Source organism: Anthonomus grandis, unplaced genomic scaffold (genome assembly GCF_022605725.1).
Source record: "Anthonomus grandis grandis unplaced genomic scaffold, icAntGran1.3 ctg00000666.1, whole genome shotgun sequence".
In the NCBI taxonomy this organism is placed as follows: Eukaryota; Metazoa; Arthropoda; class Insecta; order Coleoptera; family Curculionidae; genus Anthonomus; species Anthonomus grandis.
The window spans coordinates 23,122-38,943 of record NW_026088569.1 but is presented as its reverse complement, the minus strand read 5'-3'; the positions used below and the strand labels follow the sequence as shown (position 1 = coordinate 38,943).

General features: G+C 26.0%; 1 long non-coding RNA gene across 1 annotated transcript; it reads left to right on the top strand.

Moving 5' to 3' along the window:
• Window positions 1-7,726: 7,726 nt before the first annotated feature.
• LOC126749750 (uncharacterized) lies at window positions 7,727-13,196 on the top strand. Its single transcript, XR_007665321.1, has 2 exons — window positions 7,727-8,243; window positions 12,843-13,196. It is a non-coding gene; the product is annotated as an uncharacterized LOC126749750 (long non-coding RNA).
• Window positions 13,197-15,822: the final 2,626 nt, after the last annotated feature.

Here is a 15,822-nt window from a genome sequence, read left to right as displayed (position 1 = left end):
ACACATCTCGTGAGAGTCAAAATTCCCGGCAAAAAATTTAAATTTCTAAAAAGGCTCAGTTTGTTTTAATATTATTATTATTATCAATATATTTTTTTTTTCAAAAGTAATAGAAGAGGAATTAGAAATTAGGTAAAAAAAAACAAAAATTTTCACTTTCTTTAATAATATCTGCATCTCAAAATATGATGATTACAAATGAAAAGTAAACATTTTATAAATTTTTGTTATTTTCTTAAAAATATCAGGAGAAAATTGAGCCCCAAAAACAAATGTTTTCAGGTAAAAAAACAAAAATTCTTCAATTATTTTTCAAAATAGTAAAAAAATAACTGCCTCAAAAACTAATACTTTTCCAAGTAAAAAATATTTTATTAAAAATACAAAATAAACTGCCCCAAAAAAAATTCATTTAAAAAACAAAAATTTGTTATTTTCTTAAAAACAAAATATTAAAAAATCAAATTTTTTCAATTAAAAAGACAAAAACTCTGACTTTGTGTAAAGTTTTTCAAAAACGTGAAAAAACGAAACTTATCATTTTTTTTATATTACATATAATAAAAAATACAATTTTTAAAATGACAAATTCTTAGTAATATTACAATTTTACCGGGAAAAATTAATTTAAATTTCCAATGAAACTTTTATACGTTAACCGTTTTGGCACCATTATTATTTATAATATACGTAAACGATACACTGCAAATGCTCAAAAAATGTGTTGTATGCAGATGAGACAATGATTAATTTGTTTTTTTTTTTTTTGAAAATTTAAGTTTTATTATAGGAGCTCCTGTACTTAGTACATTAGCTTAAGTACACCCAACTACCTGGAAGAACTGATAATTTCTTCCAGAAAGTTGAGTTAGATCCTATAATTCCCTTGCCGGATCCAACGTCCTTGATTGTAAACATTGCGTATAAAAATACATACACACTAACCACGATGGCCTAAAACTACTAAAAACCGTGTCGGATTTGGTGCGCATTACTTCTTGGAGTGCCACAAGGATCCATACTTGGACCGCTATTATTTTTAGTATACACTTCAGACATTTTTGGTTGGGTTGTATATTGCAGTATGAATTGTTTTGCTGATGATACCCATATGCGATATTCATTCGACCTTTCATCCATTGCCGAGGCTTTTTTATAGAATAAATAAAGATCTTGAACAAATATTCAAAGAGAAATAACCTTGTGCTTAATGCAAAAAAAATCCTTAGCTTTAACCTTTTGTCAGATAGAGAGCATTACTAATCTAAACATATATTCTGAAAAGCTTCCATATGTGAGCAGTGCTAGAAATCTTGGGCTTATGATTGATAATAACCTAAATTTTCGCGAACATGTCTCTTTTGTTACTAAAAGATGCTATGCCATTTTAAGACCACTATATAGTAATATTCACATAAGTTAAGAAAAAAGCTCTGCGAAAGTCTTGTCTTTTCCATCATTGATTACTGCTATTTAGTATATTATGCTTCTTTAGATTCACTTACTAAAAATAGATTGCAGAAAATCAAAAATACTTATTGTAGATTTGTTTGCGGAATAAGAAAGTATGATCATGTTTCTGAAAAACTGGTTAAGCTAGAATGGCTTAAAGTTGATAAATTGCATATTTATGCCTATTCAATGTTTATATACTGACTAATTCTTTCCACATCACCCCAGTATCTCTATGATAAACTTGAATATCGCTATAATGCCCACAACGTTGCCTTAAGATACAGTCATAGATTTAGTATACCTCGTTTTCGTAACGCATTTTTTAAGAATAGTTTCTCATACATCGCCTCGTCTATCTATAACTCGCTAAATGACAACTTTAAGAATATGAGCCTATTTTTTTCTAGTTCTTCTATCTAGTGAATAGTTACTACCTGCTATGTATGTTGTATTTCTTCTTATAATTGGTTGTTTTAGATATGTGACTCACGAATATCGGTCACGTTTACTTCGCCTTTTTTTGTGAAACATATATGTTTACAAGAATAAAGACATTTATTATTATTATTATTATTATTATTATTATTATTATTATTATTATTATTATTATTATTATTATTATTATTATTATCTCAAAAACTGATTTTTTTCAGGCAAAAAAAATGAAATTTCCAAAAACGTTGAATTTCTTTTTCAAAACAGATGACTGGCCAGCATCTGAAAATTTATGGCAGAAAAATAATGAAAATTTCAAAAGAACATAAATATTTGTTTTCGAAAACACTAAAAGAGAAATTTGTCTCAAAAACAATTTTTTTCCTGGTAAAATAACAAAATTTTCTGAAGATTCAGTTTGTTTTAATTATATTATTATTATTATCAATATATTTATTTTTTTTTAAGTAATAGAAGAGAAATTAGATGTCCAAAGCAAACCAAATTTTTAGGTAAAATAAAACAAAAATTCTTCAGTTATTTTTCAAAATAGTAAAAAAATAACTACGTCAAAAACTATTATTTTTTCCAAGATTTTTGCCAAATTTGTTAACCTGTTTTACTAAAAATACAAAATAAACTGCATTAAAAAAAAATCATTTAAAAAACAAAAAGTTCCAAAATTCTTTATTTCTTAAAAAAAATATCAGAAAATCGAACTTTTTCAAATTAAAAAAAAAGCAAAAACCTTGACTTTGTTTTTAAAAACAGCACAAAAAACTATATTTCAAAAACAAATCTGTCCAAAACGTGAAAAAACAAAAATTATCATTTTGTTTAATACATTAAATAAAAAATACGATTTTTAGAATTTTACCAGGAAAAATTAATTTAAATTTCCAGTGATACTTTTATACGTAAACCGTTTTGGAACCATTATTATTTATAATACACGTAAACGATACACTGCAAATGCTCAAAAAATGTGTTGTTTGCAGAGGACACAATGAATAATTTATTAGGAGACAACCTTGATAAAATGTTAATTGAGTAACAATTTTTATAATGTATTTAATGTTTGAATTAAAAAATTTGACAAAATTGACAATATGAGGATTAGGTTGAATGGAGTAAGCACTACTTATGGGAAAAAAATTAATTAGTACTTGGGTACGATTGCACCTAAATGCTGAATATGTTTTCAAAAAATTTGCAAAAAAAAACGTTAAAAAATTAATGCATTTAAATTTAGCCTAATTAAAAAAAAAAAACAGTTTCAGATCATCTAAAATAGAGAAATGGGCGTTATCTTAAGACATGGAAGTCGAACAGATTTTGTACTTAATAAATGTAACACTAAATATCAAATGCTAAACTTTACAGGGTGTTGTTTAAATTTATTAGATTACCAAATGTTATTAAGGTACTTTATATGTTATTAATTTGAACCTTAGTTCTTAGCCTCGTAATTTAAGTCTTCTTATGACTTGATTGTATTTACATATGTCTATTTTACTTATAAAATAAATTCCCGATTACTCTTTACGTTATAAATTACGTAAGAAAGTTTATCGTAAATCCGTCGGTGCGATCCTTACCTATTTACCGGTAAAACTTTATATCAAAGCGCAGGAAGTAATTCCGGCGGCGGTAAGTTCGAGAAAGCGTCGCTTGTTTTCTATTTCCGAAATTTACGAATTACCGGGATACACACACACACACACACAAAAGCCCGCGATGCTGCGAATTTACGAGGGGGGGGGTAAATTCGTTGTTTTCACCCCCCGAGCTAGGGAATATTAAGATGTAAACACCTACGAACTCGGGTTAGTTATTTTTATCTCGGTGTACTTAATTAGACGTTGCTGCAAGTTTATTTTGGGGCATAACTTAAATGGATACCACAACCATTTCCCTAGGAATAAGATCGGATACAAGGATGACTCCAATTTTTATGCACATATAACATATATCTTCTTCTTCAAGACGGTTAAATTTAACTGTTTCTTTGTCACAAAGTCAATTATTATTATTAAACACTGTTCTTAGCTAAAGAATTTAATTTGATCAATATTTGTAATTTCTTAGACAGTTGAAGCAATAATGAGTTTTACTACCTAGAATTAAAAGAAATGTTCTTTGTGGCACTTTTGCAAAAGGTAAATGCCCTAAACAAGTTACGAAGATGTGCCTGGAAGAAGAAAAAACCGTTAAAATAACCGGAAAAATACGTTTTCATGTTCCCTAACCTCTTTGTTCTTCTTCCTCCTGTTTATTTTTATGATAAGAAGAAGAAGATGGAGAAATATACTTTGACTGGCTAATGACCTTATCTGGTCTGCATATCTGAAAAAAGATGAAAAGCTACTTTAACTATCTGGAAATGGTGGAGATTTAAATTCCAGGCTACTGGAAGAATAAACAATCATGAGGAAGGAAAACAGAATTGGATTTAAAAAGTTTAGCAGCTTGTAGCCATTATTAATTTAGTTTCCTAGAAGAAGAAAAAGAAGAAAATGAGAAAACAGAAGATGAAAACGGAGATTTATTCGTGCAGTAATTTCTTTCCTTTTTTAAAGCAATTCTGTTATTATTACAAGGAAAGAAGATTAATAAGAAAAAGAAGAAGAAGAAGATTCGATTGGGCAGTATTTTTTTTCTTCTTCTAGTCTACTAAATATTACATAAGGCTGTTATGTTTGAATGAGAACTTCTCTCTTCTTCTTTTTCTCCAATATCCAATCTGCACTTGTAATCCGAAAATATTCTCTAAGACGAAGAGAAAGAAAGGGAAGAGGAAGAGGAAGAGGAAGAGAAAGAGAAAGAGAAAAGAGAAAGAGAAAGAGAAAGAGAAAGAGAAAGAGGAAAGAGAAAGAGAAAGAGAAAGAGAAAGAGAAAGAGAAAGAGAAAGAGAAAGAGAAAGAGAAAGAGAAAGAGAAAGAGAAAGAGAAAGAGGAAGAGGAAGAAGAAGATTCAAGTAGTTTTTTTTTTCTTTTTCCCAGACAATTTTAATCATTTTCCTCATCCTCTTATTGGTCTTGTTCTTCTTCTTCTTCTCCTTCTTCTTTTTCTTCTTCTAATTCAAGTCTCATTTAAAATCTTCTCCAAAATTGTTTTGTTCTTTTTCTTCTTCCTATTTATTAGTCTAAATAATATATTAGAGTGTCTTCTTCTTACAAGCAATCAAAGTCAGTTTTTCTTTATGCCACGCAGTTTTATTCATCCTCCTCCTCTTCTTATTCGTCTTATTTTTGTTCTCCTTCTTCTCTTTTTTCTCCTTCTTTTTCTTTTAATTCAAGTGTCATTTAACATCTTTGTTCAAATCCTTTTACTTCCAGGTAATAAAAGTCATTTTTTTCATTAATCAAGAAGACGAAGAGAAAAAGAAGGAGTAAAAGGAAGAGGAATATAAAAACAAAGGAAAAAAAATTATCTGATTTTTTCCTGCAGTATTTTTTTTTCTTCTTTTTCTAGAATACAAATATTGCATTAGGCCGTCTTCTTCTTAAAAATAATTTAAGTCGTTGTTTTATTCTTCCAGGCAGTTGAACTTCTCCTTCTCCTTCTCCTTCTCCTTCTCCTTCTCCTTCTCCTTCTCCTTCTCCTTCTCCTTCTCCTTCTCTTTCTTTTTTTAATGAATAGTAAGTAAGTAATTGTTTCATTAATCAAGAGGATGAAGAGGAAAAGAGAGAGCAAAAGCAAAAAGAAGAAAAAAAAAGAGAAGAAAATTTTTTTTTGCAGTATTTTTATATATTTTTCTTAGCTATGAAATCTTACATTGGGCTATTTTCTTTTTCCAAGCAAATAAAGTCGTTTTCATATTCTTTCAGGCCATTGAACTTATTTCTCCCTTTTTTGAACATTCAATCTTCGTCTTCTTCTTCTTCTTCTTGTTTTTCCTTTTCTTCTTTTTTTCTTTTAATTAAGTTTCATTTCACATTTCTACAGTGTATATTTTACCCAAGTAAAAATTTTGGAAATATCCAGCTTTATTGACAGTAAAGCCTAAGATGAAAGTATGATGTAGGTAAGTATGTTCAAGGTGACCACTCACTTCAAAGTTTAAAATCTGGAAAACTAACTGTGCGATTTTGATAAAATAAAAAGCATGATGTTCAGTTGAGTATTGGCTAAAAATTTTGCTAAGGATTCAAAACAGTCCGAGTAAAAGTTTAGGAAATATTTGCCTTTATTGACAGTGAAACCTAAGAAGAAAGTATGTCCTCTAAGGTGACCACTCACTTTAAAGTTCAAAATCTGGAAAACTAACTGTGCGATTTTGATAAAATAAAAAGCATGATATTCAGTTGAGTATTGGCTAAAAATGTTGTTAAGGGTTTAAAACAGTCCGAGTAAAAGTTTGGGAAATATTTGGCCTTATTGGCAGTGAAACTTAAGAAGGAAGTATGTCCTTCAAGGTGACCACTCACTTCAAAGTCCAAAATCTGGAAAACTAACTGTGCGATTTTAATAAAATAAAAAGCATGATAGTCAGTTGAGTATTGGCTAAAAATGTTGCTAAGGGTTCAAAACAGTCCGAGTAAAAGTTTAGGAAATATTTGCCTTTATTGACAGTGAAACCTAAGAAGAAAGTATGTCCTTCAAGGTGACCACTCACTTCAAAGTTCAAAATCTGGAAAACTATCTTTGCGATTTTGATAAAATAAAAAGCATGATATTCAGTTAAGTATTGGCTAAAAATGTTGCTCAGGGTTCAAAACCGTCCGAGTAAAAGTTTGGGAAATATTCGGCTTTATTGATACTGAAACTTAAGAAGGAAATATGTCCTTCAAGGTGACCACTCACTTGAAAGTTCAAAATCTGGAAAACAAACTGTGCGATTTTAATAAAATAAAAAGCATGATAGTCAGTTGAGTATTGGCTAAAAATGTTGCTAAGGGTTCAAAACAGTCCGAGTAAAAGTTTAGGAAATATTTGCCCTTATTGACAATGAAACCTAAGGAGAAAGTATGTCCTCTAAGGTGACCACTCACTTCAAAGTTCAAAATCTGGAAAACTAACTGTCCGATTTGGATAAAATAAAAAGCAAAATGTTCAATTGAGTATTGCCTAAAAATGTTACTAAAGGTTTAAAACAGTCCGAGTAAAAGTTTGGGAAATATTTGGCTTCATTGATAGTGAAACTTAAGAAGCAAGTAAGTCCTTCAAGGTGACCACTCACTTCAAAGTCCAAAATCTGGAAAACTAACTGTGCGATTTGGATAAAATAAAAAGCATAATATTCAGTTAAGTATAGGCTGAACATAATGTTAAATGTTCAAAATGTTCCAAGTGAAAGCTTGAGAAATATTCGCCTTTGTTGATAGTGAAGCCTAAAAAGGAAGTATGTCCTTTAAGGTGACCACTCACTTCAAAGTCCAAAATCTGAAAAACTAACCGTGCGATTTGGATAAAATAAAAAACGTAATATTCAGTTGAATATTTCTTGGATACATAGTGATAAAACATTTTCATAGATGCAAACGTCCAGGAGTTATCTCAAATCATCGGGATCCATCTCTAGAAGATCAAGTTGTTCTTAACAGGCATGGACAAACATTTGCCATCATAAGTCTTAAACTACTTGAGATATTTTCAAGAGGTTTTCAGCATCTTCTAGAGCAACACCTAAGGATTCCTTGAAAGCATAAAAAGTTTACATAGATAAAAAATTTTAGGAGTTACCTTGAGTCATTTATACCCACCTCTAGAGGATCAAGTTGCTCCTTACTTGTTAATTAAAAAAAAAAAATGTTAGGACATCCCGTACACCCCGATATGTATTTCTCCAAACTGTCTGGCTATCTTATTCGCTCCCGCCAACGTAAAAGCGAAATCATTCATTCAAAAAAGAAACAACAACAGTGTTCAATCGACGTCGTCGTAATTTATTATTAACAGCATCAAAACCGCTTTAACTTGACAGTCTTTTTTCGGCACGTTTCCAGACCACATCTGCCGTCGCTGGCTGGCACCGTGCCAGGTTCACCAATAATCCAGAAAAAAAAAATTCACTAACCTAAACAAACCGACAAGGAAAAAACATAAAAATAGAAAAAGGACGTCGCACATTATCCTGTTACGTTAGTTCGGTGCAGTAGTAGTAGTAGTCGTATATCGAATATAACTCGAGAAAAAATGAGTTTCACCAGGTTGTTAATGAGAAATTTCACGGTTTTTCTGTTGGTCGTACTGTTGGTGGTCGTGCAGTTCGGTGACCCGTTGTCGGCCCTACCGGTGGAGAAAACCCTGGGAACTACAGTGATTAAAGTGGGAAACAAGACGGAAACCGGATGCCTCTACGGGTTCGAGTTGGTAAACGGGACTTGCAGGGAGATATTTTGACCTCACAGGTAAATTGACTCTTTTCCTTTCTCTTGCTCTTTCAGGCTGGCTTATATGTTTCCAGTGTATGAATTAAATTGATTCTCATGGTTGTTTCCAGGGCTCCTCTTAAGCATATTTTTCTTAGTTTCAATACTTGACTGTGTTCAGACAGTTCCTCTTTAAAAAGGTTTTTTCCAGACTTAACAAGTCAGTTATCTGTTCTTCCAGGCAATTAAAATTAATATGTCCGTCTTTTTCTGCTGTGACAATTAAAAAGAGATGTAAATAAATTTAGGAAATTAATTTGCGTTTTTCCAGGGATTAAACAGTGGCGGACCCAAGATTTATTACGTAATATTATTTTTGACTCTGGTTTTAATGTTTTATTCATTAAAGGTTTTAATTAATTAAATTAGTTAGTATGTTTTTTTTATTAATTATTTCTTTAAAATACATTCTTTATTAACTAGTTATTTTTTAAATATTTTTCATTGCTTTTTATTAATATTAAAACCTATTATTTATATTTTAAATTAAAATTCTACACAGTAATATTTTTACCTGCAATGTTAGTTTCTCCTATAAACTATTTTTTTTTAAATTAAATATCCGTACTAAAAAAGTTAATTAATTATTGATACATTAATTAATTAATTTAAAAAATATTTTTTTTAAATAATCAACTAAAATTAGTTAGGCTATTTATTGTTTTTACAGGATGTTTTCCTAATAATATTAAAACCAGTAATTTTTATCATAATTTAAATGTATATAATTAAAAAAAAATCAAATAATTTATTAAGCTTTATATTATTTAATTAATTAATTTTTCTTTGTAACTAACTATTAAAATGTATTTTATTTAATTTAGTTAATTATTGCGAATTCATATTATAACGTCAACGCAGATTTATTTGAAAAACAATTTTTTTAAAGTAATTTCCTTTTATATTGAAATTAAAAAAAAAAAATTAATTCTTGGTGTTACAAATTAATTAATTATTTTCTCAATAATTAACAGAAAAAATATATTATTAATTAATGTAGTTAGTAACTGCAGATTAATATTTTGACCTCAACTCAATTGTTGCAAATATACTTTCTCCTAGGAACATTTTTACCAAATTTTAATTTTAAAAAAAATAATTAATTATTAGTTTTAATTAATTAAATTTTTTTTTTCAATTTTAGTTAATGTAAATACCTTACGATACTTAAAAAATCAAATAATTTATTATTTAATTAATTTTTTTTTTTAATAACTTTAATAATTAACTAAGAAGATTTATTATTAGTTAATTAATTAACTCAGATTTCTCCTAGAAACATTTTTTTAAATTAATTATGACACTAATTTTTTTTAGTCTAGTTAATTTTTTTGCACGGTCATTCCTTAATAGTAAAACTTGTAATTTTTATTTATTATTAAACGTGTTCAGTTAAATATTGGCAATTAAAAAAAATCAAATAATTTATAATAATATTTATTTTTGTAGTTAATTACTGCAGAAAATTGACCCTAACTGAAGTTTCTCCTACACACTATTTTTTAATTAAATATCTAAAGTAATTAATTAGTTACTTAATATATAAATTTTTTAAATAATTAAATATAATCATTCACTGTCATTAATAATTTATTTTAGTTATTAGATTTTATAATGTTTAATTATTATTTTTACAAAAAATTTAATATTAATTAATTATTAACAGTAATAATTTCTGTTAATTAATGTAAGTAACTACTGCAAATTAATATTTTAACCACAACTAAGATTTGGCACAGAAACTATTTTTTAATTAAAGTAATTAACTATAGGTGTTACTATTTAGTTAATTAATTAATTTTATTTAAATAATTAACCATAAAAAATTATTGTCATAAAGTCCAGTTTTTTTTAGAAATTAATTAATTCATTAGTTATTAGGTTTTATTGAATTTAATTAATTCTTTTTAATACGTAATTACATATATTTAATGTAGTTAATTTTATAACTTTAACTTTACTCCTAAATTAATATTGAATTTAACTCAAGTTTCTCCTACAAATTATATTTTGGTTACTTTTAGTTAATTAATTAATTTTAAGATTAATTACAAGGTTAATTACAAACATTTATTATTCATTAATTTAAACCTAAAATTTAGATTTTACTCACAAACCATTTTTTTTAAATTTTTATTTATTATATTAAATCTCGAAACTAAAAAAAATAATTAATTATTAAGTAATATTAATTAATTAAATATTTTGTATTCGTTTTATTACAAAAATTAAGTAATTTTATATTTTATTAATTAAAACGTATGATTTACAGTTTTAATTAAATTACCTATTTGTACTATTTTGACTTCAAGTTAAATATTTTTCTAGAAACTATTTTTTTTTAATGAAATTTGGATTAAATTAATTAATTATTAATTAAATTAAAAAAGTTTAATTAAATTTTTTAGGGTTTTGGCTACACTATATTACTGACATTTTAAATTAAGGGCTTATTATTCAGCAAAAGTATGATTAATTAATTAATTAATTAATTAACAAATTCCTGTTCATTAATTTAATTAATTTTTGTCATTGGTTTTTATTAATTTTTTAACTTTGTAATTGACATTTTAAATTAAACTACTGCAGAGTAATATTTTAATCTTAATTCAAGATTTATTTAATTTTTTATTATTTGAACGAATTAAATGAATATTATATTTATTTACTTATTTTCTCGTTTTTAATTAATTATTCCAACTTAGTAAAACTATTTAATTAATATAAGAAATAAAAATTAAGTAATTAACTGAGCACTTACTATAATTCAGGGTAAATATTGGCAGTTAAATTATGTACCAAAATAACTTAATTTCTATAAAAAATTAATTAATTAGTTGACACACACTTTTTTATTAATTAATTTCTGAAATAAAAGATCATTTAGGTTAATAGTTTTCCAAAAAATAAATTAGTTTACATGTTTAATAGTTAATTATTAAGAAACTACTACAAAAAATATTTTCATTAGTTAATTAATTAATATTAAATTTAAAAAATCGTATTTAAACTTTGATGGTCGTATTTTGATACAGTTGTAATGTTATTAACGTTAAAAATTAATTTGTTACTATAGTAAAATTAAACAAAAAAGAGATAATGTAGATACGTAAAGAAAAATTAAAAAAATATATTAAATTTAATTAATTAGTTAAGTGCTCTCTTTAAATACGTGGAAATACTTAAAAATTAATTAATTAATTATTTTATTAATTAAAACGTATAGTTTACCGGTTTAATTAAATTACCTATTTGTACTATTTTGACTTCAAGTTAAGTTTCTCCTAGAAACTATTTTTTTAAATGAAATTTGGATTAAATTAATTAATTAATAATTAAATTAAAAAAGTTTAATTAAATTATTTAGGGTTTTGGCTAGACTATATTACTGACATTTTAAATTAAGGGCTTATTATTCAGCAAAAGTATGATTAATTAATTAATTAATTAACAAATTCCTGTTCATTAATTTAATTAATTTTTGTCATTGGTTTTTATTAATTTTCTAACTTTGTAATTGACATTTTAAATTAAACTACTGGAGAGTAATATTTTAATCTTAATTCAAGATTTATTAGATTTTTGATTATTTGAACGAATTAAACGGTTATTATATTTATTTACTTATTTCCTTGTTTTTAATTAATTATTCCAACTTAGTAAAACTATTTAATTAATATAAGAAATAAAAATTAAGTAATTAACTGAGCATTTACTATAATTCAGGGTAAATATTGGCAGTTAAATTATGTACCAAAATAACTTAATTTTTATAAAAAATTAATTAATTAGTTGACACACACTTTTTTATTAATTACTGAAATTAACGTTAAAAATTAATTTGTTACTATAGTAAAATTTTTAAATTATTTTGTTGTTGCCATATACCGAAAAAAAGTGTAGATACGTAAAGGAAAATTTTAAAAATATATTTAATTTAATTAATTAGTTAAGTGCTCTCTTTAAATACGTGGAAATACTTTAGGATATTTGTTTTTTTTTAATCAACATTACGAAATTGAATTTCCAACATTCCACTAAAAATATCCTTAGAAATTCGTTAAAATTGCATCATAACCTTTGAGAAGACAAGTCACTTAATAATAAAACCCATATTTTTGGCGTGTATATATAAATTATTACGTGCGACCTTTGAACCGCGATAAATTCGATTAATTAACATATAAACTGATTATTTATTTACAAATATGAAAATGTATTCATTGAAAGGAGAGGAGGTCAACGGGGGTCAGACGATTTATTTTTGAATACTATGTCATTAAGAAAATATGTATTAGCAGGCGGTTTTTACTGTACTGTTCACATTTCATGTTGAAGATACAGGATGTCCCAAATATTTATTTTATGTAGATTTATTTATAATAAGAAAATTGTCAAGATTTTCACATTTACATTATGATTTTCATACTGTATAGTCTAATATGACTATGACTTAATAGACATTTAATATACAATCTTTAGTTAAACAAATAAAACCTGACCGTTTTGTAATTAACATATATTGTTCCATTTTTTTATTAATAAGAAAAAATTATCTCAACATTGTTTTCTTTTCAGATAAAGACCGCCAAAGAAGAAAGTTAAACTGGAAGGATGCCATCACGAGTGAAATGATCGCATTTTAACATTGTAAATAGTAATTTAATTATTATTTATTATAGCGTAGTGACGTTAATTTATAACTTTATCTTTTAAGGATAAATACATTGTACAATGTCGTTTCGTTACTTAATTTTTGGTTATTGGGCTTATTTAAGTGTATTTAATTGAAGTGTAATAAAAAAAATTTTCATGGGTTTTAGGTTAAAACAACTGTACATAACGTTAATGAAACTATATAATAAGTGTTACTATGTATGTATACAAATGTGTGTTCGTATTGTATTTTTATTAAATTTTGTTTAAGACTTTTTTGTGCCTTTCATTAATATCCTTAATTCATGTCTTTTTTTAATTAAATATTCCTTAAGTAAGCATAAATGTAACATATATCTAAGGATATATTAGTCAGGCAAGCGTATTCAGAAAATGCACTGAGAATATTCTTATCCGTTGTATAAATAGCTCTACATTCAATAAAAACATATTCATATTACGGTCAGGAAAACTCAAAAAAAATTTAATGAAGAGAAGAAGTTTTAAAAAAATATAAAAAATTAGTAGTACAACAGTCTGGAAATATTTTTTAAATTATTGAATAATTAAGGAAACGAATAGTTACTACAAATTATAGAATAACATTAAAACAGACCAATTATTTTCTGTAAAAGACCAAACAAAAAACAAAACAAAGATAAAAACACAAAGGCACAGTCTCTTTAAATATATATATATATTATTTTCATAACACGTGTTTTGCTCCTATCGGAGCATCATTAGGCATTAAAAATAAATTTAAAAAATTACCGAAAGAACCCTTAATAAATATGATAAAAAGCGTAAGTAGGTTTAGCTAAAAGTTTTATAATATGTTTCTGGATTACCGAGACCATCCATGGACAAACCAGAGTTTCCTGATACAGCTGTTATGGCCAACTCATTCTTTTATTTTATTTTTCATTTAAGTTTTTATGAATGTAGCTTTTGCTAAATAAAGATATTATTTATTTATTTATATTTTATAAGTGTTCTTTCCGTAAAATTTTCAATTTATTCTTTGAGCCTGATGATGCTCCCATAGGAGCGAAACACGTGCTATAAAAATTATATTAAAAGAGGACGTGCCTTTTTTAATTACGAGGTTTTGCAATGTAATTTGTTTTTTGCAAAACCTTCAAAATATATTAAATTCCTGGTAAATATAAAAAATATAGCAAATCTCCTGAAAAATTAAAAATGTATGTTAAATTATTAAATTAAATCGGGAAAAAAAAGCAGAACAAACCTGTAAAACATAAATAATTATTTTTAATTATCACTGGACATAAATAATTAAATCGAGTTACATAAAATATGTCTTAAGATAGTAGAAAATATAGCGAGAAAGTAATAAGAATAATAAAAACCTGAAACAAAAATAAGGCGACTGAGGTAACTTTTCCAATTATTTTCAAAGAATTATGCATAACTTAATTGGACACGACGTACATTTTTTTTAACTTGTTTTGCAACCCTTATGTTTTATTTCTTTTTAAGCACAAAATATTAAGTCTTCTAAGTTATATAAAAAATCTGAAAAATATAAAAAGTACTACAGAAGTGCAGAAGGTGTAAGAAAAATTGGTGTAAAAAAAAATAAAAACGTATATCAAATGCCTGGAAGAGAAAAAAAATTAATACATATCAGGAACAATATAAAAAATCACTATAAAAGTCAGAAAAATATTGTTAGAAATTATAAATAATAATTGAATAATTTGTGTAAATTATAAAATTACTTAAAAAAAATTATTTGCAGAAGCTTCGAAACATAAAAAATGCATGAAATTCCTGGATAATGAAATAAAAAAATGTACCAAATACCCTGGAAAAATAGGAAAATATGTAAAATGATAAAAAAAATTAGATCGAGAAAAAATTAAAAAAATAACATATTAAAAAAAATTAACAAACCTTGAAAATATAAATAACTATCTCAATTAATTTTTACACATAAACAACGAAAACGAGTTAAATGAAAAATCCCTTAAATCTCCTAAATTTTGAGAATCTTTAAAAAACTGAAATATTTATTATTATTTTAGGATATAGCTGGAAAACTGAAAATCAAATAAAAAAAAATCCGAAAATTCTCAAATTTCATTTAAAATTATTGTTTAGAAATGTCAGGAAAAAGTAAAAAGAGGAAATTTAAAGAAAAGAATTTTTTTTTCAATTTTTTGAGTTGAAGTATTCAAAATAAAAAAGTCATAATATGGTCAAAAAAAAATGCCATAAAATTGAGAAAAATGCTTTTTTTGAAAATCAATAAATTTTTGATTTTGATATATTTATCAACTATGGTATATATACTCGCCGGCACAAAATTCCGCCACCCTAAAATATTGGCCAAGTTTAATGTTTTATAAATTTTTTATTTTTTATTAGATTCTCACGATTTTGCCATCAGTTTTTAGATACATTTGTTGTGATTTTTTAAAATCATTTTGTAAAGTAGCATTTTTCGTTTAGGCTATATTATACAGGAGTAAAACAAACTGTTGTTTTTTCTCGTAATTTCAAATAAGGTGGATAATTCTGTTTACATACTGTTCCTTGTAATCTTTGATGTATTCTAAACATTTCGATTTTTGATTCATTCCATTATCTCATTTCTGCTGCGAGCCGCAAATTTTTTATTAAACCGCTGATTTAAAGCTTATTTTTACATAATTAATGTCAAGTTTTCGGTTAAAAAATATCGACGTTGGCTAAGGACGCAATTAATAAGTTTGACAGTGTCACTATTATAATTTGTTATGTGTCAATATGGTATTAACTCCAGCAGACGTGGCTAGAATTGTTGCGTTAATAGAGGATGGCCTTTACTCTGAGATTTCCGCGGTTTACAGTTCGAGATGCCTGGAATAGGTATTTACAGACGGGAATTTTTACTAGA